Source organism: Dasypus novemcinctus, chromosome 7 (assembly GCF_030445035.2).
Source record: "Dasypus novemcinctus isolate mDasNov1 chromosome 7, mDasNov1.1.hap2, whole genome shotgun sequence".
NCBI classification, from domain to species: Eukaryota; Metazoa; Chordata; class Mammalia; order Cingulata; family Dasypodidae; genus Dasypus; species Dasypus novemcinctus.
Window position 1 is genome coordinate 134088767 of NC_080679.1, and position 27677 is coordinate 134116443.

Sequence of the window (27677 nt, forward strand, 5' to 3'; positions counted from 1 at the left end):
CTCTGGGTCCTTGTTCACTAGCGCTCTAAAATGAGGGAACAGGAATAAAGATCTTTCATATCACTCAATGTTTAAAAGTTTTAAACCACAGACTGTTGACAACTTACAGTCTTGAATTTAATATTCAAGAAACAGTTTGTTTTTAAACCATGTGAAAACTGCTCATTTCCCAAAGTATTTTATGTATCTATAAATTTCAAAAAGCTATTCTATGATTTCATAAAGATCCACATAGGCAATCTAAAACAATTCTGTTTTGCAAAGGGGTTACAAGCTAAACCATAGGGCAATGACTAAATAAATTAATTAGTATATCTAAATAATTGTTTCTTAAACAATCACTGAAAATTTTTAATCTGTGGTATTCCTGCCAAAAATGCATTAGCTTACTCTAATTAAAAAAAAACTCAAATTGAGAAACATTCTACAAAATAACTGACCAGTACCCCCCAAAAGTATTAAGATCATGAAACACAAGTAAAACTTAGCTTCTTCCAATCTCTGATGATTCCTCGGTCTTTCTTTCTAGCTCATAATATCGATATATCTTACTACTGGTGAAAATCCAAAATGTAATGAGGATCATGGTTTAAGTCCTTGGTCAGAAAAAGGAAATGGAAAACCAGGTGAAATCTCAATAAAGTCTGCAGCATCATACCCATGTTAAAGCCTTGGTTTGGTATTTGTACTATGGTTACCTAAAACATTAACATTAGGGAAAGCTGGATAAGATATAGCGGAACTCTGTACTATTTGTTTGTTTTTAATTTATCCCCCACGCTTGCCACCTGTGCTCACTGTCGTCTGTGTCTATTCACAGTGCATTCATTCTTCTGTGCCTGCTTGGAAGACCCCAGACATGGGAGAGAGGCATTCAACTGCTGGAGCCACCTCAGCTCCCTGGCTTTGCTGCATCTCTCCTTGTCTTTATCTTTTTGTTGCGTCATCTTGTTGTTATCAGCTCACGGTGAAGGCCAGCTCACTGTGGCATGGGCCAGTTCTCCACAGCACCAGCCTGCTTGCCTTCACCAGGAGACACAGGGAACCGACCCAGGACCCTCCACATGGTAGATGGGAACCCAACAACTTAAGCCACATCCGCTTCCCTCTGTACTATTTTTTGCAAAATTTCTGTAAGCCTAAAATTATTTCAAAATTTAAAAAATAATTTAAAATAATCTATGCTAATTGAAGAATATTTGTTCACAGAACAGCAACTTTTGTCTGAATCTGCATCAAAGGAGTAAAGACTCTTGATCAAATCTGATTGGATATTTGGGATGGTCTAACTTAAAATACAGAACATGCATGGCATACATGAAATCTGTATTTTAGGGTAGGAGAACAACCCATGAGACTCACAGAGACATGCAGTCCTTCCCCGGACAGCTATTTTTAAAAAGGCACTGAAAATAATAGCTCTCTTAACTGTCCAGCAAGAGATATGCCTCATGTTTTAAGACACAGAAGGCAAATGACGGTTTCAAATAGGCTTGATTTGCAATTGAAAATACTTCTTTGGGCAACCCTGGAAAGGTTAAAAGCAACAGGAAATCATTTATTCAATTTATTCAATATGGGTTCATCAATTTAACAAAGGTACCAAACTAATGAAAGACATTAATGTGAGAAAGCATAGGAGGGGGAAGGAGAGGGGCATATGGGAATACCTTATATTTCTTATGTAACATTTATGTAATCTAAAGCTTCTTTAAAAATAAAAAAAAATTAAAAATTATAAAAATAAATAAATAAATAAATATAGGGACATTCACCGAAGGGGGGGGGGGGAGATGATCCCATATCCAGACACTGACTAGAAAGCTGGCTAGTTTTAAATAAATAAACTGAACAGGAAAAGGAATAAACAACGGATCCACTTCTAAATCTAGATGCACCAGCAAAATGAAAATCCTTAACTATGAAACTAAGAGGGTGGAAGAAATAATTTTATTAATAAAAGCTAGCACCGAGTCCTTGCTGGAATAATAAAGGTTAAAGCTTTAAATTTTTTTTTTAAAGATTTATTTATTTCTCCCCCCCCCCCCCCCCCCCCGTTGTCCGCTCTCTGTGTCCATTCGCTGTGTGTTCTTCTGTGACCACTTCTATCCTTATCAGCAGTACCGGGAATCTCTGTTTCTTTTTGTTGTATCATCTTGCTGTGTCAGCTCTCCGTTTGTGCAGTGCCATTCTTGGGCAGGCTGCACTTTCTTTCACGCTGGGCGGCTCTCCTTATGGGGCGCACTCCTTGCACGTGGGGCTCCCCTACAGGGGGGACACCCCTGTGTGGCAGGGCACTCCTTGCGCGCATCAACACTGCGCATGCGCCAGCTCCACACGGGTCGAGGAGGCCCGGGGTTTGAACCGCAGACCTCCCATGTGGCCCTATCCATTGGGCCAAGTCCACTTCCCAGGGGAAGTTCTATCTTGTAACAACCTGAGTCCTTAAAAGAGAATCACTCTGCAAAAACAGGTTTTCTATCATGAACTAAACATGGAAATAAAGTCTCTTATGGGAAGCATATGTGGCTCAAGCAAGTGAGCTCCCACCTACTTCACAGGAGGTCCCAGGTTTGGTTCCCAGTGCCTCCTAAAGAAGACAAGCAAGATAGACAGCTGATGCGATGGGCCAGCATGGCAAGATGATGCAACAAGATGACTCAACGAGACACAAGAAGAAAAACATAAGGAGAGACACCACAAAGCAGGGAACAGCAGTGGCTCAAGCAAATAGGTACCACTCTCCCACACGGGAGGTCCTGGGCTCAGTTCCCAGTGCCTACTAAAAAGAAAACCAGCACACAACAGACAGACACAGCAAATGCAAACAATGAGGGGGTGGGGAGAAATAAATTAAATCTTAAAAAAAAAAGTCTCTTATAATATCAAGAAGTATAAGTAGTCAATACACGTTCCCAGATTTAATCTAGATAAAATGGGGTGAAGGGTAGAAGAGTGATAGCTACAGCAGTGAATCTCCAAAGGATAAGTAAGGATCACCTGAAGAGCTGTTCAAACACTAATTCCTAGACTCCACCCTAAAGATTCTGATTTAGCATTTCTTGGATAGGTCTGTGGAACACATGTTGCATAGCACTGTTCTTGAGCCACGACCCTAGAAATAGTGAAAACCTAGAGTTAAAGTCTGAATCATCGGAGGGGGGGGGGCAGTTCTTTTGCTTCCCAAGATAAAAAACTGGAGCAGATTTGCTTAAATAGTTTGCCAAAGCTAGGTTAAAAAAAAAAAAAAAAGTGATTAGGACAGTATTTTTCCCAAACGCTATTCTTTCTAATTTAAAAAATGCCATTCTTGGGAAGCAGATGTAGCTCAAGTGGCTGAGTGCCTGATTTCCATGTACAAGGTCCTGGGTTCAATTCCCAGTACCGCCTTTTAAAAAAAGCCATTCTTTCTAAATGCCCCTTTCCAGTTAAGAATGCAGAAACACACACACACAAGTCCTTTTTTCTCAGATAAGCATCATCAGTGCCTCCTGGATGAGTAGTTGTTGGAAAGTAGGATTATAAATTCCTGATTCTAAAGTATTAACCAAAAAACCAACCTCTAAAGTGGTGAGCTTTGACTGGTACCACCTCAACCAAATGATCAAACTTCCCATCAATAAGCAACCTGACCTTATGTGCCTCCTGATTTGTAACAATATGAAGTTACCCCACATCCACTTATAATATATTGTCAAAAATGTTTGATCAGTATCTACCCAAGCCTTCAATGCTAACTTCAATTCACAGAAAAACCAAGACAGAGGAAAGCTTAAACAGCCCTAGCAAACAATCAAAAATACCCAGAATATGGAATACTATAAGACAAGTGGCCAGAACTCTTCAAAAAGTGTATGTATGAAAAACAAAAAAAAGAATACTGTTCCATCTTAAAAGATCAGAGACATACCATATGAAACATGTGAAGCTTGATTACATCCTGGTTTGAAAAAAACAACTATAAGACTTTTAGCATATAGAGGAGATATTAGATATTAGAAACTTAGTTAATTTTCTTAGATGTGCTATTATATGCATTGTGATAGTTGCAATTTACCTTCCAAATGGTTCAATATATACCTATGTACATACAGATGCACACACATGTATATATGTACATATTTATATTCATGTACAGAGAGAAAAGCAAATACAGCAAATTTTTACAAATGTTGATCCTAAGAGGTAAGTATATAGTGTTCACTGTACCTTTGTTTTAATTTTTCTGCATGTCTGAAATTTTTAATACCTTAAGGTAACATCTTAAGAGTAATATATTAGAATCATAGTGAACATCCTGTTCTCTAGTAAACACTTACGTGGTATACCTTGATAAGACTTACCTGAGAAAAAGTTTTGCTTTGTTTTTTGCATTCTTCAGATCTACTTTTAATACCAAAAAGTTGGTTGTTTTTAAAGAACGTTTCATGATCTTGGAAAATAAAATATTAAGTAAAAAAGGTAAGACTACTGTGTGTGTGTGTATATATAAATATATACACACCTTATTTTTTTTAAGTGTATATACCCAAAAAGGTCTGGAAGAAAATACCAAAAGAGAAGAAAGGTTGGATTATGGGTGATTTTTATTTTCTTCTTAAACCTTTTCGACTTTTCTATATCTACCAAATGTTTTAAATGATCACTGTTATAAACCGGGGTAGAGGGAAAGCATTTTTTCTTAAACTGTTTTATTATAATACCATTAAAAATTCATTTCTGGGAAGCAACTGTGGTTCAAGCAATTGAGCTCCTGTTTACCATATGCAAGACCTAGGTTCAATCCCCAGGACCTCCTGGTAAAAAAAAGGAAAAAGGCATTCCAGACCTGCACGGAGAAGACAGGCACATGCCCCCACGTGGCAAAGCAACACACTAAAAAGAAAAAAAGATGATGACACAACCAGATAGGGAAAAAAAATGTCATTTCTTATTTCAGATAAAATGACATGGTTATCTAGTATCTACCTCTAAATAATGGAGTGGGGGTTGGGTGGGCAGGGTAGATAAAAGACTGGCCCTGGGAAGCGGCTGTGGCTCAAGTGATAGAGCTTCCGCCTACCATCCAGGAGGACCTGAGTTCAATCCCTGGGACCTCCTGGTGAAAAAGAGAAGGTATGCCCGCCCAGCAAGACAGTGCCCACTCAAGTGCCCACGTGGTGAGCCAGTGCCCAGCACAAGTGAGTCACACAGCAAGATGATGATGCATCAAAAGAGAGACAAGGAGAGAAGCAAGGTGAAGCACAGCAGAAGCTAGGAACTGAGGGGCGCGCAAGTGACAGGGAACCTCTCTCCCCATCAGAGGTCTCCAGGATCAAATCCCAGTGAATCCTAGAGAAGAGAAAATGAGAAGTGAAGACAACACAGACAGCAAAAACAGTAGGGCGGGAGGAAGGAAAGTGGGGAAAATAAAAATAAATCTTTTTAAAAAATAAGACTGGCCCTAACAGTTAAAAGAGGGTAATAGATCAGCACTGGAGTATTCTCTACTTCTGTACAATTTGAAATTTTTCAAAATAAAAAGTTTAAACTTTTTTCATTTCCCTTTTTACAGTTGTGTTTACCAATACTGATTTGTTTTTATACTGTTTTTTAACTACAAAATACATAGTGAAACAAATAAAGTAGCTCTAGAAAAGCCTCGTCTCAGTTTTTCCTAATCCCCCTTTGTTCTTGTACCAAATTAATCACCCTAAACTCTTTCTCTTTATTAATTTCAACAATCACCTGAATTTGTACAAAGTAACAGGCACTGTGCTAATGCTAGGGCTGTAAGAGTAAGACAGAACGACCCTTACCCTCCCTGCCTAGCAATGATAGAAACATAGGCAGAGTACAGTATAAGCTCTATGAAAAAGGGCTACAAGGCGCTGGGAGAATGTCACAGGGGCACCTCTCCAGACCGGAGGATGGGGTAGGCAAGGTGACATACCCATTCCCTTGGCCAAGAACAGTCTACTTCTTACCCAACTGTCACCTTCCATCAAAGTGGCCAACTACCTACTCCCCACCTTCTAAATATATCAAGTTTTCCACCACTCTGCCTCTGCTTAAAACCTTCAGACTTGCAACATACTTATAACACAAGAGGACAAAGGGCTACAAGAAAAGTATTATAGGGAAACGGACTTTGGCCCAGTGGTTAGGGCGTCCGTCTATCACATGGGAGGTCCGCGGTTCAAGCCCTGGGCCTCCTTGACCCGTGTGGAGCTGGCCCATGCGCAGTGCTGATGTGCGCAAGGAGTGCCATGCCACGCAGGGGTGTCCCCCGCGTAGGGGAGCCCCACGCGCAAGGAGTGTGCCCATAAGGAGAGCCACCCAGCGCGAAGGAGGGAGCAGCCTGCTGAGGAATGGCGCGGCCCACACTTCCCATGCCGCTGAGGACAACAGAAGCGGACAAAGAAACAAGATGCAGCAAAAAGACACAGAAAACAGACAACCGGGGGAGGGGAGGGGAATTAAATAAATAAAAAATAAAAAAATAAAAAAGTATTATAAAATGATATGGGAAGTACTGTGCATCAATGTTCCTCACAGTATTCACAAGAGCCAAAAAGAGGAAGCCGCCCAAATGTCCATTAACTGATGATGGAGAAACAAAGTGTGGCCTATCCACACAATGGAATGTTAGTCATAAAAAAGAATGACATTCTGATACATGCTACACCATGGACCTTGAAGACAACATGTTGAGTGAAAAAAGCCAGACACAAAAAGACAAATATTTCAGGATTCCGCTTATATGAAATATCAAGAATAAGAAAAAAAAAAAAAAAAAAGAATAAAAAAATTCATAGAAGCAGAAAAATGGATTAGAGGTTACCAGGGGCTGGAGAGAAAGCAGAATGGGAAGTTAAGGCCCAATAGGTTCAGAGTTTCTGCTCTGGGTGATGAAAAAGTTTCGATAATGGATGGTGGTGATGGCAGCCTATCATTGTAAATGCAATTAATGCTACTAAACTGTACACTTAAAAATTATTAAAATGGCAAATTTTATGTTATCTATGGCAGGGACATGGATGTAAAACAGAACACTTTCAAATAAGCATGAGAAGTGATAAAAGACGGGTATATGAGGTGGAAAAGGGGAAAATGGGGAAAGGGAGCAATTCTAGGCAGAGGAAATAGCAAACAGGAGTATAAGGGAAACACTAAGCTTTTTTAAGTGTTTCATGTCCTGTGTATTAGTCAACCAAATGGGTGCTAATGCAAAACACCTGAAATTGGCTGGTTTTTATAAAGGGTTTTTATTTGGGGTAGGAGCTTGCAGATACCAGGCCATAAAGCGTAAGTTACTTCCCTCACCAAAGTCTACTTGGAGCAAGATGGCTGACGATGTCTGTGAGGGTTCGGGCTTCCTGGGTTCCTACGTTCCTGGGGCTTGCTTTACCTGGCTTCAAGTTTCCTTCCTTCCTGGGGTTCACTTCTCTTTCCTCTGCGTGCTGACTACCCAGGGCTCCAGTTTAAGTCTTCAGCATCAAACTCCAACATCACAACTCCAACGTTAAAAGCCCTCAACTCTGTTCTTGACCATGCCTTTATCTGTGAGTGCCCACCCACCAAGGGGTGAGGGCTCAACGCCCTAATCATAACTCAGTCATGCCCAGGTACAGATCAGACTACAAGCATAATCCAATATTTCTTTTTGGAATTCATCAATTATATCAAACTGCTACATCGTGTATGATGATATACACATTTGTTTTGTAAGTTCAACTTATACTAAAAACTTATTCTTTATGGATGCTCATGTATGAATGATAAACTTCAATTTTTAAAAAGTTAAAAACAAAAAAATGGTTCATGGACCAGGTCAGAAGAAGAGGAAGCAGCAGAGGATGAAACTGGAAACTTAGGTCGATATGTTGGAGCTGGAACCTAATATGTCTGGCATGCCAATTCATCTGCTAGAGCTTAATTCTGTCAAATAAAGCAGAAGGCCTCAACTGGGGTCTGTGGATGCAGAGATGAGCAAAAGGAAATCAAGACACACACAAAACCACCCTCCCCTGGAAATTCCATATAATATTCTACATGCACACACATATTTACATATTTTCTGGGAAGACAGTATACAGCTTTCATCAGATTCCCAAAGAGTGCAGAATGCATTAAAAACTCACTGATGTGAATAGTGAATTATTTCAGTAAAGTGATAAAATTTGAATTTTAGGAAGATAAATTATCATATGCAAGGTAAGGGAGGAATAAGAAAACAATGTAGTCAACTACAATAATCTCTGTAGAAGATGGGCAAATTTTTTTTTTATTACTAAAAACTGTATTTCCTCATAAAATTTTGACCTATACCAAACAGGACCCTAAATGACTGGGTTTTGGGATTTACCTTACATAATGTATGCATCAAGCTGCATAACATTTTACTACACAGTAATGTGTAACATGAAAATTATCAAAAAGGGACAAAATAATTATTTTAAATTCCCTTTGTCACTCATGCTAAAGAACAACTCCTCAAACATAAGAAGCAACATCACTCAAAAAAAGCAAATAATACAGTGTCAATAAGGTGTGTGAAAAACAATCATACACGTACAATGATAGTGCATATATTCTTTGACCCAGCAATTTCACCTCAGTGAGTTTATCCCTACATATAAACTCACACAAATGTATATTTAAGGTTATTCAATGGTACCTAGTTTGCAGTAATAAAAGACTGGAAACCACTCAATATCCATCAGTAGAGGACTAGTTAAAATAGCTATCTAATCTATACTATACAACCATTATAAATAGGAGGTTTTCCTATTTATGATCTCTAAGATACACTATTAAGTTAAAAAAGAAAATTGCAAAGCAATGTATACAATTCTAGTGTTTACGTAAAAAGCAAAAAAAGGGATATATACACATTTGTACTAAACACATTTGCTAAATACAGCCAAAAATCTCTTTGGAAGAATTCATAAGAAACCACTAATAGGAAGGATCAAAGGAGGCCTACAGGAGAGCCCCAGTTAGGAGAAAGATCACAGTACCTTTTACTTTTCTTTTTTTTTTTTAATGTATGCATATAGTGCCTATTTAAATAAACGAGTGAATAACTTTAAAAAGTAGCAACAGGGGAGCAGGTGTAGCTCAGTGGTTGAATGTGTGCTTTCCATATACACCTGCTTATGTAAGAGGACCCAAATTCAATTCCTGAGACCTCCTTTTAATTAAAAAAACCCCACTCAAAAAATTTTAATTAATGAATCTGGGTATCTGGCAAGGGGGGGTTAGGGGTATGTTGGCGTTCTCTGTATGAGTTCTATATTACTTCCCTAACTGTCCTATAAGTTTGAATTATTTCAAAATAAGCTTAAAGAAAGAAAAAAAAAAAGGAACATGCTCAGACCAAAACTTGAAATGTGGAGACAGAAGAGATGTAATCACATGATTCCTAATGGAATACTTTCCTATTTTAGACTTTCCTAGTTGTATTAACTCGTATAGTTTTTTTTTTAAGAGACAGTCTCTCTTTTTTTTTTAAGATTTATTTATTTCTCCCCCCTTCTTCCCGCCCTCTACCCTGGTTGTCTGTTCACTGTCTCTCTTTGTTGCGTCTTCTTTGTCCACTTCTGTTGTTGTCAGCGGCATGGGAATCTGTGTTTCTTTTTGTTGTGTCATCTTGCTGTGTCAGCTCTCCATGTGGGCGGTGCCATTCTCAGGCAGGCTGCACTTTCTTTCGCGCTGGGTGGCTCTCCTTATGGGGCGCGCTCCTCATGCGGGGAACACCCCAGCATGGTAGGGCACTCCTTGCGCGCATCAGCACTGTGCATGGGCCAGCTCCACATGGGTCAAAGGAGGCCTGGGGTTTGAACCAAGGACCTCCCATGTGGTAGACGAATGCCCTAACCACTGGGCCAAGTCTGCTTCCCAATTTGTATAGTTTTAACTCCTTCCTAAAGACAATGAACCAAAAAGCTCTTCCAGGTAATACTATGAAATGTTCCATTTTGATTTTGTAAAAGCAGAGAAAAGAACACTAAACCAGTATTCAGGTGACCTGGATACAGCTACTGAATAAATGTGTGACTAGGAACAAATTTAATCTCTTCAGTTCTGTTTTCTGTCTTCAAATTAAGAGGTCTTGATGATCTTCAGAAGGAAAATAATTTTATCATTTCAAGATTTCACAAGGAGTCTGTCTAGACCTAGAAAAGCAGGTAAGAATTTTTCAAAGTTTCTTTCAGCTCATTTTTATTCCTGGCTTAACTAAAACTGAAGATAAAAGCATTTAATAGAATACATAAAGATGATCAAACCCAAAAGGGCAATCTTAAAGAGTTGTTACTGAATATTTCAAATCTGTCAATTCCTATTTAGCAACAGCAAGATTAAATGACAAACTTAAGGCTTTGAAACACTTGAATTTGGAAGTGGTTCTCAAGTTTCTACTTCCTAACTAACTGCTCAGTATATTTGTGATTCATGGTCCCTTTAGATTATCTTATGACACATATTGTCTTAACAGTTTGGCACTTCCCTCCAAACAAGTCATCTGGATTTCAAAAATATAGTGGTTATCGTGAATACAATGACCTGAAAGTTAAAAGAATTTTAAGTTCTACTTTAAAAGCTATAAAACTCTACAAAAACACCTCTCTGAGAATGCCAAACATCAACATAATATTCATAAATATGAGAGAGTCTCCAGTTATCTCAGATTCCAAAGCATTTTAGATTCAAAGAGCAGTGAAATGATTTATTTCTCACAAGGCCCAAAATAAGGCTAACGAGTAATGTCAAAAAGACCAGCATAGTACATCATCCCTTTTTATTATATTTCATTAAAATTCAACGGAAGGGAAGGGAGAAGGGAGAAAGGGGGAGAAGGGGGGAGGAGAGAGAAGAGAAGAGGTAAGATAAAAAAATAAATAAACTGTGGGAAGCAAGTGGCAGAGAGGGGAAGGAGTGGCCAGAGGGGCCAACAGCTTGATAAAGAAAATATAAAAGAAGCTCTTAAAGAGTATTAGCCAAATGAAGAACTCATGCAATAAGAACACATGAGATTAATGAAATTACAAAAGAAGACATTGAGCTAAAGGAGAAGAGCCCCAAAACGAAGCTGTTACTGAGACTGCCTGTGACTAATGCTGAACTGAGACTTCTGTATCAAAGATATTCCTGACACAAAGATGAAATTTACATCCATAGAAAGTCCTGAGAATATTAGCCAGTTTATAAATGTCTCCTGTTCATTTCAAGGAAGCTGCAAGTTCCTTATGAACTAAAACACTTATCACCTTTGAAAAAAGAAGTTGCTCAAAATGTGTTAAGTGTGAGGAAACATCATGTGCAAACAGGATGAAGATGTGGAGGTTATGGCCAAGTCCATTCCACTAAACTCAGGAGTCAGATTCCAGGTTCATGTAGAAGTTTCTAAAATAAAGACCAATGTTAACAAAATTCCTTCTGAGAGACAGCTATCATGAGATTTTATACGTCCTGCAAACAGGTATGTAGAGGTAGAAGGTGCAGAGTAGAAGCAGTCCTGAAGCAAAGCCATCATATTTGTGGAAAGTGGATTGCTGACAAGATTTTGAAAGAGAAAAAATATCCTCTATATAATATAAATCGAGTTGAAATGATTCAGGTATTTTCAGGAATATTTAGCAGGCTGTACCTCTGATTAGAATCAGAAACATTCAGAAGAAACTGTACAGAATTTATTTAACATTCACTTTCAACAAGGGAAAAGGAAGGTGAAGTAGATATTGTCAAGTGTTCTCTACTTCTACCTCAAATAGCATACTTTGAAAAATAAAGTGAAAGAATCATTTAAAAAATTAGTTTCTGAGCCCAAATTACCACAAATGTTTGACAAAAAAAATGAAAATGAGGGGGGAAAAACTGTCCCGGTTCTGTGCCTCTAGTTTCAGAATTTTCTTGTCTGTTTTTTTTTGCTAACTATTATTATTAAAGTAATGAAAATGCTCTAGTAATGATTGACGTGATAAATGCGCAACTATGTAATTACACCAAATACCACTTTGTTTTTTTTTTAAGATTTATTTTATTTATTTATTTCTCTCCCCTCCCCCCCCCCGCCCCCGTTGTCTGTTCTCTGTGTCTAACTGCTGCGTAGTCTCTGTCCGCTTCTGTTGTTGTCAGCAGCATGGGAATCTGTTTCTTTTTGTTGAATCATCTTGTTGTGTCAGCTCTCCGTGTGGGTGGAGCCATTCCTGGGCAGGCTGCACTTTCTTTCGCTCTGGGTGGCTCTCCTTATGGGGCGCACTCCTTGCACGTGGGGCTCCCCTATATGGGGGACACCCCTGCATGGCAGGGCACTCCTAGCGCGCATCAGCACTGCACGTGGGCCAGCTCCACACGGGTCAAGGAGGCCCGGGGTTTGAACCTCAGACCTCCCATGCGGTAGACGGACGCCCTATCCATTGGGCCAAGTCCACTTCCCTGATTATACGTTTTGATGAACTGCATGCTTTATTAATACGCACCAAAAAAACTAATTTTTTAAAAAAGATTATTTTTGTAAACTGAACTTGGCATGATGCAAGAGTTTAATTTTGACTCTATACAAAACTGAAAATTTTGTGTAAAGCTTTTTAAATTACTTCATATAGAAATTCCCTACCTTCTACAAAGAATTATAAAAGCAAACAGAGGATGTCCACATCAAACCAGTTATACACATGAAACCCTACCTGTACAACTTTTGCGCTCTTTAGCAAAACTGTGAACATCTAATTTTTTAAACTGAGTATCTGTACTGCTAAAATACAAAACTATTATCAGATTATAAAAGTAAAGATTTTCCAAATAAATACTCATTTTTTAAAAATGAGGATCAGCATGGTGGATGGAGTAAGACGATTCAGAACTCCATCTCTACACAGAAGCTTTAAAGTGCCAGCAAGAACTGGTAGACACATTTTTCTCAGTGCTCCTAAAACAGAGCGAGCATCAAATCAAGAAAAAGGCCACAGAGAGAATACAAGATGAAGAATTTAGTTTGTTTTTTATTATTACTGAAATAATGAATATGTTGTGATAATGACTTGCGATAAATGCACAACTATGTGACTATATCAAAAACCACTGATTGCACACTTTGGATGAATTGCATGCTTTATTAATATGTACCAATAAAATTGATTTGTTAAGAAAAAAGAAAGGGAAAAGTCTACTTGAAATCCCTCACCCCAATCTGGAATGTCTATATGCCACCTGGGCCCTGAGCCTCAGCGGAGTTGCAACACCTACTCTCTCCAGTCACTGGACTCACCCAGGACAACCAACAAGGAGGTGCGACTGGACAATCACCACATCAAGGAATCCAGAGAGTCTACAATAAGCAAAAGAGTCCCAGAATTCCATCCATCAGCCATATGGGATCAAGACCACTTCTCAATTAGAGGTGGAATGGACATCACCATCCCAGAATTCTCAGGATTGGGGAATAAAATATGGACTAGAGTTGACTGACTGGTACTCTACTATATACTTGTGATTCTAGCAATGGAAGTAATTATATCATTGATGTGACAGCAGTGGTCACTGAAGGTTCTGAGGTCAGGGAGAGGGAAAACAGCTGTAATACGGGGGTAATTTGGGGACTTGGGAATTGTCCTGAATGACATGGTAATGACAGATACAGGTCATTATATAGCCTGCCATAGCCTACAGAACTGAACAGAAGAGTGTAAACTACAGTGTCAACTATAATCCATCCTTAATGGCAATGCTCCACATGTGTTCATCAACTGCAATGAATGTACCACAGTAATGAAAGAAATTGTTAATGTGGGGAAGGGTAGAAGAGTGGGGAGTGGGGTATATGGGAATCCCTTATATTTTTGTGTATAACATTTTGTGTAATCTAAGTATCTTTAAATATACATATATTTTTTTAATAATCTAAAAAAAAAAAAAAAACCTCACCCCAAGAGGAGTGAGCCGCCCAAGATCCCAAGGAAGCAAAATGACCCTCTCTCCTGCACATGCTGGAAGCAAGTATTGGTGGCAAAATCTGCCTGATGGTAGCCTGAGGCACTCACCTTCCCAAAACTTGCCAAGAGTATAGGGAATTCAGAGAGCCCTCCTTCGGAATGCTGTGGGTGAGCAATGAAGCCCTGCTGTCTGAGGCAAAGGACTGCTGGCAGTAGGTCAGAGTGCAGTGCCTGAGACCCAGAGGAAACTACTTCCTAGGCAAGACGGGACATTCAGAACCATGTAACATAGAACCACACATGCATGTCTGAAATGATAGAAGTACAGAAAAGATCAGGGAGGCCCCTATGCTCCGGCCTGGAGCTATTCCCTAAACTTTCTGTATGGATAAACCCTGTAGAACAAGTGCACAAGTCAGTCGGCAAAGACTGGGAAAGATACTTTCTTTTTTTCCTTCTTTTTTTTTTCTGTTACCTCCTGGCATACAAGGAAAACTAAGTCCTAACACTAACTAGATACAGCTTAAGGAACAAACACCACAGAGTCTATTTTTCAGCAAATAACATATAAAAATATCAAATTGTCCCTGTTTTAACAAAAGGTTACAAATCATAGAAAGAAAGAGGAAGTCATGGCCCAGGAGATGACAAAAGGATTAAAATCCATCAACGATGAGAACCAGATGGGCATACCGGACAGACTTAATAGAAATGGTCCTCAATATGCTCAAAGAGCCAAAAGAAAACATGGACAAAGAACTAAAGGAAATTAGGAAAATAACAGACAAATGCAAACAGATTATCAATAGAGAGATGGAGGGAAGCAGACTTGGCTCAGTGGTTAGGGTGTCTGTCTACCACATGGGAGGTCCACGGTTCAAACCCTGGGCCTCCTTGACCCATTTGGAGCTGGCCCATGCGCAGTGCTGATGCGTGCAAGGAGCGCCGTGCCATGCAGGGGTGTCCCCCGCGTAGGGGAACCCCACGCGCAAGGAGTGCACCCTGTAAGGAGAGCCGCCCAGCGCGAAAGAAAGTGCAGCCTGCCCAAGAATGGTGCCACACACACGGAGAACTGACACAACAAGATGACACAACAAAAAGAAACACAGATTCCCAGTGCCACTGACAACAACAGAAACGGACAAAGAAGGATATGCAGCAGATAGACACTGAGAACAGACAACGGGGGCGGGGGGTGGGGGAGAGAAATAAAAATAAATAAATATATCTTTTAAAAAAAAAAGAGAGAGAGATGGAAATTATAAAAAGGAACCAAAGAAACCACAGTAATAAAAATTAAAAATCCCCTGGAGGGGTTAAACAGCAGATTGGAGTTGGTCAAACAATCAACCAGTGAACTTGGAGACAAGACAATCAGAATCATTCAGTCTGAGGAGCAGAAGGAAGAAATAATGAAGAAAAGTGAACAGAGCCTGAGGAACTTGTGGAACACCATCAAACATACCAATATGTACATTGTGGAAAACCCAGAAGGTGAAAAGAGGAAGGAGCAAAGAGAATATTCAAGGAATAATGACTGAAAACTTCCCAAATTTAATGAAAAGATAGGACCACACATATTCAAAATGCTCAACAAATTCCAAATAGGATAAACCCAAACAGACCCACACCATAACATGTTATAATAAGATGTCAAATGCTAAAATAATGAATTCTATAAGTAGCAATAGAAGAGCAATGTGTAAGACACAACGGAGCCATAATAAGCTCACTGGAAACCATGAAGTTAAGAAGGCAGTGGGATGACATATTTAAAGGGCTGAAAGCAGAAAACTGCCACCCAAGAATTCTATACCTGACAAAACTATCTTTAAAATAACAGGGAGATAAAAACATATCCAGATAAACAAAAGCTGAGAGAGTTCATCACCATTAGACCAGCTCTACAAGAGATGCTAAAAGGAGTTCTTCAGGTTGCAGAGAAAGGTTAATAGACAATAGCTCAAAACCACATGAAGAAATAAAGATTTCTGGTGAGGGTAATGACATGGATAAAAATAAATACCAGTCCTACTGTATTTTGGGTTTGTAACATCATTTTTTTTTTTTTACCACCAATGAGATCTAAAAGGCAAATGCATAAAATGCAATGATAAATCAGTGGTTTTGGACTCAGTGTATAAAGCTGCAATTTGGTAAGAATTTACATAAAGGTGGAGGGACAGGGAACAGTTTCTGAATACTACTGAAGTTAAAAGTTGGTATCAAAGCAAAAGAGACTGTTACGGATTTAGGATGTTAAATTTAAGCCCCATGGTAAACTACAAAGAAAATGTCAGAGAATACGCATGCTCAAAGAAACAGAAATTAGAGTACAGATTGGGAGGAGCAGGGGATATGGGAAGTTAAAGCATAATGGGTGTAGAGTTTCTGGTTTCTGTTTGGGAGAAAAGAAAGTTTAATAATGGGAGGTGCTGAAAGTACTACATTATTGTGAATGTGATTAATCCTACTGAATGATATGCTTGGAAGTGGTTGAGGTGGTTGGGAAAGTTTATTGTGTATACTTTACCACAATTTTTTAAATGGGGGAGGGGTAACAAGAGACAATGACAATTAAATGCAATACATGATCCAGAATGGGATCTAAAAAGGGAAGAGAAGAGGCCCAAAGGGACATTATTGGGACATGAAAAATGGGGAATATAGACTCTAAGCTTTATTTCAATGTTAAATTTCTTAAGCTTGATAACTGCACTTAAGTGGTTACATACGTGAATATCCTTGTTCTTAGGTAAAATACATGGCTGTATTAAACGTTCAAGCAGCATGATGTACACAACCTATCCTCAAGTATCCAGAAAATGGATGGACAGAAGTATAGAATGATATAGCAAATGGGGTAAAATGCTAAAATTGGTGAATCTGGGTATCTGAGGGATATGCTGGAGCTCTCTCTATAGGATTTGTATTATTTTTTAACTGTCATGTAAGTCTGAATGTATTTCAAAATAAAAAGTTGAAAAATACGTAAGTAAAGGAATAAAGAAGATTTTTTCAATGAGCAGGGTGGGGTTTGTTATTAAAAGGACAAAAATAGCGGCAATCAGTTATCAAAACTGCAATAAGAATCCACTCGGAAATAGCTCAGAAAAGCAGCATTAGTCATGAGAAGACACAAATTCTAGATTTTAAATATTTGCAGTACTAAGAAAAATTATTAGCCTTACTTAATGCCTTCCTTAGTCTCACATCTGTATTTCATACGCTGAGGAGCCATATCTTAAACAGTATCTGGGAAGAGGACTTGGCCCAGTGGTTAGGGCGTCCGTCTACCACATGGGAGGTCCACAGTTCAAACCCTGGGCCTCCCTGACCCGTTTGGAGCTGGCCCATGCGCAGTGCTGATGTGCACCAAGGAGTGCCGTGCCACGCAGGGGTGTCCCTGTGTAGGGGAGCCTCACGTGCAAGGAGTACGCACCATGAAAGAAAGTACAGCCTGCCCAGGAATGGCGCCGCACACAGAGAGCTGACACAGCAAAATGACGCAACAAAAAGAAACACAGACTCCCATGCCGCTGACAACAACAGAAGCGGACAAAGACGATGCAGCAAAAAGACACAGAGAACAGACAATTGGGGTGGGAGGGGGGAAGGCAGGAGAAATAAATAAAATAAATAAATCTTTAAACAGTATCAAAAGAGAAAAATCAAAGGTTGCTGTATCCAAAGAATGGGGAAAAATCAATTTCTATTAACAGCAGGATGACTACATATCCAAGTTAGCCCAAGAGAATCCCAGATTATGCCTGCTGTCCTGGCACAATCATTAACAGCTCTCCGTTTCACTCTCAAGTATGTCCCATTGGGAATGAATATACTATGGTACATCTACAGGGTGGAGTGCTAGAAAGCTTTAAAAAATAAATAAATAAATAATGAATATGTGTGTGTGGGAATGTACACATATATTTCATATATGAGGGAAGTGAGAACAGGAGTGGAGGGTTTAGGGATGAAAGCAAGACCTGAATTTTAAACCATGTAAATACTTAACGTATTATTTTATATATATAATTAACTCAAAAGGAAAATAGCAAGCTCTAATGATGAGTACAAATAAAAACGAACTAATCAAACTTTATATCAAACTGACAAAATAACAGCAAAAAAAAAAGGTGGAAAGCAGATATGGCTCAAATGATAGAGCGTCTGCCTACCATACAGAGGTCCAGGATTCGATACCCAGGGCCTCTTGGTCCGTGTGGCAAGCTGGCCCACGCACAGTGCTGCCGTGTGAAAGGGGTGCCGAGCCATGCCATGCAAGGGTGTCCTCCATGTAGGGGAGCCCCATGCAGAGTGTGCTCCACAAGGAGAGCCACCTCATGTGAAAAAAGCACAGCCCACCCAGGAATGGTGCTGCACACAAAGACAGCTGATGCAGCAAAATGACACAACAGAAAGCGACACAGATTCCCTGTGCCATCTGACAAGAATACAAGTAGACAAAGAAGAACACACAGCAAATGGACACAGAGAACAGACACGGGGTGGGGCGGGGAGGGGAGAGACTTTTTTTTTTTAATCCTTTAAAAAAAGGTGTTATTTCAAATAACTTTTGTTGTTTGACTCAGTTTTCTAACTTTATCTTTAATGGGATACATTCTAAGAAAAAAAACTAAAAAGTAATCAACTACACCCAATAGATTTGTTACTACTAATAATACTGGGATTGGGAAGTGGACTCGCTCAACTGATAAGAGCATCCACTTACCATGTGGAGAGTCCCAGGGTTGGAGTCCCAGGGCCTCCAGATTCATGTGGTGTGGTGGGCTAGCCCACGCGCAATGCTGCTGCGTGCAAGGAGTGCCCTGCCACGCAGTGGCGCCCCCGCATAGGGGAGCCCCACACTCAAGGAGTGCGCCCCGCAAGGTGAGCCACCCCGCATGAAAAAAAGTGCAGCCTGCCCAAGAGTGGCACCGCACACACGGAGAGCTGACGCAGCAAGATGATGCAACAAAAAAAGAGACACCATTTCTCAGTGCTGCCGAGAATGCAAGCGGACACAGAAGAACACACAGCGAATGGACAGAGAGAGCAGAAAATACGGGGGAAGGAAAGAGAATTTTTAAAAATTAAAAAAAAAAAAACAGGATTGTAAATTTAAATGTATTTTAGTAAGAAATCCCAATAATGCTAACTTTTAATTGGAACTTAAAATACTAATATAAACTCATATTTTTAAACATGTTCCTAGCTCTGCGCACTGAAAAGGGCCTAGAAACAAAGACAACCCAGTAGCAACATGTCCACCACCTAGAACCTATATCTTGGTTTACAAATAGCATTTTCTATCAAAAGAAACCCTGCTCCTTGGAGAAATGGGAAAATACAAAAAAACAAAAAAGCTCTAAAAGATAAAGGGGGGGCCAAAAAGGTCATAGGAAACAGCTTGAAGAGAGGCTCACACTGGCCAATTTGGGGACAATTCAAACATAAAAAACAATAATTATAACTGAATAACTAAAATAATTAAAATTCATTTGGCCCATGGTAATAGTAAAAAGAAAAATGAAAACAAATTTTGTGGCCTGTAGTCTTTAAAAAATCAGTAATGAGACAAAAAAAAAACATTAAAAAACACACTAAAGAGATAAGACAAATAAATGCAATGTTTGATTTTCGATTGGATCCTGGATTACAAAAAAAAATTTCTGTAAGGAATGTTATTGGGACAATTGGAGAAACCTGAGTATTAAATGAATATCATGGAAAGCTGACTTGGCCCAATGGATAGGGCATCTACCTACCACATGGGAGGTCCATGGTTCAAACCTCAGGCCTCCTTGACCCGTGTGCAGCTGGCCCATGCACAGTGCTGATGCACGCAAGGAGTGCCCTGCCACGCAGGGGTGTCCCCCGCATAAGGGAGCCTCACACGCAAGGAGTGCGCCCCTTAAGGAGAGCCGCCCAGCGCGAAATAAAGTGTATCATATATTGTATCAAGGTTAAATGTCCAAAATTTGTTAATAAGGTATTTAAGAGAATGACCTTGTTCGTAAGGGTCAAAAAGCACAATATCTACGAATGACTCTAAAGGGTTCAGAAAAATAAAATGGGGGAGGGGGGATAAAGCAACTGTGACACATGTTATCAACTGGTAAACTAGAATGAAAAGTATATGGGACTTCTTTGTACTAGGTCTTCCAAGTCCTCTAAGTTCAAAATTATTTTAAAATTTAAAGGCTTAAAAAATGAAAGAGAAAAAAGCAAAAGCTTTTTTTTTAAATAGAAGACACCTAATAAGTGTAAATAAATAACAAATAGAAAACTACGTTTTTACATTACTCAATAAATGATTTGGTCAAAAAGATTTTTGAGGAACAGGACTCTCACATGAGTATCACCTCACAGATAATATATAACTGAAGAAAAAGTGTAGCTTTTCAAAGGAAAAGCTGGTGGACACCACCCCTAATAAACTTAACACACACAAAAAAAACAAACAACACTGCAAATAATGGGACAAACTAACACCTGGCAGTCACCACCACCATATTAAGGAATCATTACTGGAAATGGGAGAATCAGACATTCTGTACCTTCTGGTGTAAGACAATATCAATTACATATCAACTCTGAAGTAATTTTGCCAAAAATACTTAACCAAAGTTTAATCAAACCTCTCTAAGACTAACCTCCTATTCATAGGAAATAAAGGGAACAGAGAAACAAGTTAAATGACATTTTAAGTACACAATGAGAAAATTCCAAAATATGAAACATTCTTTAGGAAGTCGATGCCATGATAATGATATTGTGGACTCGTATGTTCTTAGATGAAGACTGGTTTGAAAAAAAATACATAAAAAATATAGGAAAATGGCATTATTTTAAAGAGATGCATCCTGAGTATTTAGCAGAGAAGTAGCACGACAGCTACAACTTACTTTTGAATGGTTTAGGGGGAAAAAACATATAGAGAGAGCTAAAGCAAAATGTCTAAATGTTAGTAAAAGTTAAACCTAAAAGACAAATGGGTGGGAGTTCCGGCAAGATGGCGTTGGCTTAGTTTGTGGTGGAGTTTGTAGGTGTACGTCCAAGAGACTTGGGTCTTTGGGCTGTCCATATGCCTGCTGAGTCCTGAGCCTCAACAGAAGTGCAACACCTACTCTCCAGTTCATTGGACTCACCCAGAACAGCTAACAAGTAGGTGATGATGGACAGCAATCATACCAAAGAACTGAGAGAGTCTGAAAACAGCAAGCAAGAAAGTCCCGCTCTCAATTAGAGGTGGAGTGGGCATCACCATCCCAGAATCCTCAGGATTGGGGATAAAATATGGACTAGAGTGGACTTACTGGTATTCTACTGTAGACTTACTGTGATTCTAGCAATGGAAGAAATTATATCATTGATGTGGAGGCAGTGACCACTGGAGGTTCTGAGGTCAGGGAGAGGGAAAACATTTTCGGGGGCATTTTCTGGGAATTGTCCTGAATGACACTGCAATGACAGATATAGGTCACTGTATATCTTGTCATAACCCACAGAATTGTGCAGGAGAGAGTGTAAACTACAATGTAAATTATAATCCGAGCTCAGTGGCAGTGCTCCAAAATGTGCACCTCAATTGCAATGACTGTACCACATTAATGAAGGATGTTGTTGTTACGGGTAAATACGGGTGGTGTGGGGAGCTGGACATATGGGAATCCCCTAAATTTTTTTCTAACATTTTTTACTGCCCCTATATTTTTTATGTAACATCTGTGTAATCTAAATATCTTTTAAAAAATAAAAATAAAAAACATTTTTTAAAAAGGCATAAAAGTGTGTTCATTCCATTACTCCGGCAACTTTATGGATATTTGAAATTTTCTATAAAGTTAGAAAAAACTTACAAGAATACCCCACACACCAAAAACAACAACCAAAAAAATAAATTATTCATTGAAAGTATCCTATTATGAGGGACGGTATATACAGTGGAGAGCAGGTACCTATAACAACCAACTCTACCTAACACAGTTTTGCATTTATTATCCCACCCAAGGACCTGCTCAAAACGGTTATGGCAGAGTGCCAGATACTGTGTGGGACACAAAGTAATACAAGGCAGAGACACACAGACCCTAGGTTAACTGGAAAGACAAGTTACAACTGAAAACCTTTAATAGGGTGAGATTTAGTGGAAGGCTGACAACATATGAATAGTTTGAAAGGAGTGAAAAAGCAATGCAGGCAAAGAAATCTTGAGCAAAGGTCAAGGGACAGCAATAAACAAGTTCTGTGTGAAATACAGATCCCAGTAGAGTTCTGAGGATAATAACTGTAGAAAATTCATTCACTCATTCATTCATTCATTCAATTTTTATAATTCCAAAGCTTTAGGCATACAAAAATATAAGGCACTTAACTATCTGCCTTCAAAGAGTTCACAAATTAGTGAAAATTCATAGTCAAAATACATTATAACATATAAACACAAAATCCTTTAATAACAAGAAAAAGGAGTAATTAATTTACCAGAAGAATGAAATTGTCAGTATGTCTGCAACAAAGATATTTGAATTTGCCCTTAAAAACTGAAAAAGGTTTCCACCAATTAAATTCAATGCAGATTTATTAAATGCCTACTAATGCAAACCTTTGAGATAAATATAACTGACATTTTTAGATATAAGGAAACTGATGCTATGAAAACATAATCACTGATCCAAGTTAAAAAAAAAACAACAACCAGAAAAACTAGCTAGTGGCAGACCTGGCATTCAGACCTAGGATCTGACTACTGCTGAAACCCATGCATGCATAGTACTTCCCAGCTCTGGAGATTTACAGCTCTCAAATTACGAATATCAAGGAAGATATAAACTTTATAAAATCAGTCACTCTATCAGAAAATTATTAAATGTTCAAGGGCCAGAAAGGATGAAAGTAATGCGGGTCAGAGTTTCTAACCTACCGAAAATCCTCTGAATCTAGAACTCGTGTAGACAGATTGTTTACAACGTCGGGAAAAGTTTACCAATAAAAAATGGTGTTCAGATAGAAAAATTTCAGACCTAAAACTCTGCCAGACGAAAGATAAAAGAAGCTTGAAAACAACATTCTTGTTACACATCATACAAGGGAACTTTCATCCTACCAATAAAAAACAGAATTAACAGCTCTTACCAGCAAAAGTTTGAACACAAATAAAATCCTGGAATAAGATTTTATGTTAAACTAGGACATTCCACAATCTTTGCATAAAAAACAATATGCCAGTTTGTGACATTTAGCTAAACGTACTTTGATAAATAAAAATTTCTAATCAGAAGGTTCCAACTAAGTAATCATACTTTATCTAAAAGGCACTCATCATTAATTTCTAATTTTTCATAAGTAACCTCAAAAGGTTTACATAAATACATTCCTAAGTGCAAAACTTTTACTAATACCTTTGTCAATATATTTGTCATAATTATAAAACTTTTCACTCACCTTCTTATTCTGAGGTATGGAAGCCACAAAATGACACCTTTCCCCCAAAACAATATGAAAAGCATGTGGACTTATTTCTTAGCAAACAGAGTTCTGAATAACCACTTTAAGTGATTAGTAAAACTATAATTAAAGCCCTAATCAAGATAAAACTGTGATGGCAAAATCAATTTTGTTGTTATTGTTGCTGAGTTTTTAGTATTTTTCACCAACCAAAGAATGCAAATTAAACCATTAGCCTCACAGGTAATTTGGGGGGATTTTTTCCAGTAAAGAATTGTGATGTAAGGTCAACTTTTTACCAAAGTTTTTTTTACCACGATAAAGAAATTTTTCCTATCTTTGGGAAAGATAAATGTAAAGAACACAGACTATGGAACTTTAAGCGGCAGCACCAACTCAAATCGATAAAATATTTTACCTTCTTCAAGGTAAGGAGACCAATTAAAAATTGCAAAACTACCTTACAATAATAAAAGATAGGTGTCAGGTGCAATTATTAAGATTAGGAAAAGAAAAATGCCACCAGGGGAACAATTAACATATTTTCTTGTACCAAATAGCCTTTAAAAGTTTCACTGTTTGAATTAAATACATCTACCACCGCACCACGTTCACTGGCAAAAAATACCGCGCGTACTAGGTCTCGAAAATGTACTGAAGTCAATTCGGAGCTCCCGAGGTGTTCCTTTTAACAAAGGGTTTTTATTCATGCTCTAATGTCTTTCAAAGTTCCTGAACAATTAACGTTATCTACATATAAAATACTTCAAAATATTTCCTGACAAGTATTCTACAAGTAACGCGTGCTTTTCTGATCTGATTTAAACAGATCCAATTCCTTAATTCCCTTTCGACCCGCCTCCTCCTTTCTCTGGACCACTAACCACAAGGTCACAAGAAAGTATCACCATTTACTTTTTTTTTTTTTTTGCTTTCAAAAAGAAATGCTTTTAAGATCCTAAATACCAGCTCCTAGAAGGCTATTACGATAGGGAGTGATTAAAGGGACATTAGTAGGGAACATGACCTAAACCAAACCAATACGGATCTAACTATTCCAAAGGAGAACTTTGCCTGCTAAGCCATGAACTTATCCCAGTTACACATTTTGATTTTAAAAGGCACGTTAGCAAGACTAAAGCTTCAGGTGTTTTACAAGTTTCGCATTAGCGTCCCCTGAACCTCTTAACCAACCTCTCAAAGCCACACTCCATTCAACTCACGACCCACTCCCTTTCGCTCCCGCCCCAAATCTCATTTTAAACGCGCTTCTCCCCTTCCAACTTCACATCTTATCCGTGCCCTGCTCTTGGCCGTTTTCTCGTCGCCACCAGTCCCCAAGCATGGCCTAGTCCTAACCTCCCTCCTTTCCTGGTCTCTCTCTAGCCCCCAGCACCCTCCTCTGCGGTTCGACCCTGCCTCTACGAGCCCTCACTGAGGTCGGTCTTCCAGGCTCCTCCGACCTGTCCCCAGGCGCCCCTCCAGGTCCCCAAAGCACGCAACGGCCGAGCCTGAAAATGGCGGAAAGTGCCGGCGCCTGCTGCAGGAGAGTGGTCCCATGCCGCCGCCCCACTCACCGTCTGGCGCTGGGCAGAGCTCCTAACTGCGAGCAAAGCGCTCGTCTTCACTCTATCAGGAATGTCGCTCCTGTTTGGCCTCCCTCCCTCCGCCCCTCTCAATCCCTCTCCGCCAAAGGAGCAGCCGCCATCTTCCCCTCTGAACCACCGAGCGCACGCCCCTGCGTCATCACGCACCAGCGTACACAACTACGTCACGCGCGCCTGGGCCAAGGGCCTCCGTAGGGCTCTATCTAGGCATGCGCGTAGGTGAGGGGCCGGGCTTCAGGGTACCCGGCGTGGTCCGCTGAGCGTCTCCTTTGTTCCCGCTGCGGGGAGGTTTGCCTGCTTCCCGGAGGGTTTCTTCGCTTTGTGAGCTAAATTTGATGCTGTCCCCGGACACCCTATTTTCCAAACTTTGAATAAAGAATTTGTTCCGGGGCGGCGCGATCGGTACAGCAGACTGTGGGCAAGGAGCTTGACCTAAGTATTTGTTCACCTGTGAAACGGGGGTCCCCGCCTAAATAGAATTTAGGGGATTTGACTGAAAATGCCTAGCCGGGGCGAACACGCCCTGAAGGGTTCACACCTCCTGGTTATCTCTTTTCCTCACTTAGAATCGGGAGACTAGAGGCCACTTACAGAGACTGATCCCTAAGGTAACACCACTTTTTGGGAAACTGCCTCAACTCATCCTACAACCCACCAATTCCACCCCTAGAGGAATGAGCGAGTATGTCCGCCAAAGGCACAAACAAGAATGTTCATAGCAGTACAAGCGTGGACTGTATAGCACAGTGAACTATGTGGTTGTTGAACTGTGATAATCTCCTGAACATTAGTAAATGTGCAATAATAATACATGGTGTCTATAATGGGGTTGTGGAAAAAATACACCAAATGTAAGCTATGGACCATAGTTAGCAGTAATATTTTGATGGTGTTCTTTCATAATCTAACAAATGTTCCACAGCAATGCAAGGTGTTGGGGTAGGGGTGATGTCTGGGATTTCTGCATATTATGCATGACTGTTTTGTAAGCTCACAACATCTCTAAAAAAAAAATGCTGAAAAGAAAAAGAAAAGAATATTCACAGCAGCTTGCTTCCTGATGACCAAAAACATGTCACAACCGTTGCCCATCAGTAGTTGAGTGGGCAAATAAATGGTGGTATAGTCATAAAACAGACTACAAAACAGCAACAGGAAATAATTAAGTGCTGACAAATCCGACATCCTTGATGAATCTCAGATATTACAGTGATAAGCCGACATCCTGTATGGTTCCATTTATATGACGTTCAGAATACTGCTTCAAAACAAGGGAGTTGTCCTCCAAAGATACCTGAAAGTAATTTGGCAACGTGAATCAAGAATATTAAAAATATTTATAACTTTTGACTCTATAATCCCTCTTCTAAAAGTCTATAATAAGGATGGTTTCAGAAATGTGACAAAGATTTAGGTACAAGTCACTCATTGAGTTTTTTTTTAAGATTTATTTTATTTATTTCTCTCCCCCCTTCTCCCCTATTGTCTGGTCTGTGTCCATATGCTGTGTGTTCCTCCGTGTCCGCTTGCATTATCAGGCAGCACTGGGAAACTGCATCTCTTTTTTGTTGCGTCATCTTGCTGCATCAGCTCTCCATGTATGTGGCACCATTCATGAGCAGGCTGTGCTTTTAGCATGTGGGGCGGCTCTCCTTGTGGGGCACACACCTTGCACGTGGAGCACCCCTACAGGGGGCACCCCTGTATAACGGCACTCCTTGCTCCACGGCAGCACTACACGTGGGCCAGCTTACAACACGGGCAGGAGGCTTCTGGGGATCGAACCCTGGACCCTCCATATGGTAGACGGACAGTCCATCAGTTGAGCCTGCTTCCCTCATTGAGGTATTATTGATGATAGCAAAAGAAGGGGAAATACAAAAACAGCAGAGAATGGTTATATAGGACATATCCATACACAAGAATATGAAGCTGTATTAGTCATGGTACTCAAGGGAAACAGAACTAACCTGAAATTTCATAAAATTGTCTCATGCCACTGTGGGGACGCACAAATCCAAACTCTATAGGGGAGGCCACAAACTGGGAACTCTGATGAAGGTTTTCGATGAATTCCCAGGAGAAACTAGCTGGCTGAAGTAGAGGTGAAAATTCTCTCTTCTGACTGCTGAATTCACCACTTCTTTTAAAATTTTCAACTGACTGGATGAGATTCCTGTCAGTTTTGAAGGCAGTCTCCTTGGTTGATTGTAGATGTAATCAGCCATAGATGCAATCAACATATTGATGATTTAAGTCTAGGAAATGTCCTCACAGTAATAATCAGGCTAGTGTTTGCTTAACCAAATAACAGGGCACCATTACCTGGCCAAGTCGACACATGAGCCCAACCATCACAGTAGCCATTACAAAGTATCTAAACAAATTTTTATGACATCAGAAATGCTTATAATCTAGTTTTAGTGGAATATGAATACAAATAACTGTCTATGTGCCTAGAAACACCTAAGAAATGTATTAAAATATTTGTATCTGTAATGAGATTAGAGATGACTATTTTCTTCAAATGCAGATGTTTTGCTTTTGTAATCACAGGAAAGGGTGTGTTGTTTTAAAGTAGTACCATATTACTGATATTGTATGTTTTTTGTGTTATGAACACATCTGTGATCAGTTACAATATTCCGCTCCCTGTTGATTATTTAACATCTTACACATCATTTGGGGATCCACTAGAACC

At 39.5% G+C, this 27677-nt stretch overlaps 1 protein-coding gene across 1 annotated transcript in view; it reads right to left on the reverse strand.

Annotated features, from left to right (window-relative positions):
* Positions 1-25169, reverse strand: part of WDR33 (WD repeat domain 33) — a 116635-nt gene extending 91466 nt beyond the window's left edge. The window contains exon 1 of the mRNA XM_058301180.2: positions 24947-25169. The gene's annotated coding sequence lies outside the window, so the exon portion shown is untranslated. The remainder of the gene's footprint in view (positions 1-24946) is intronic.
* Positions 25170-27677: the final 2508 nt, after the last annotated feature.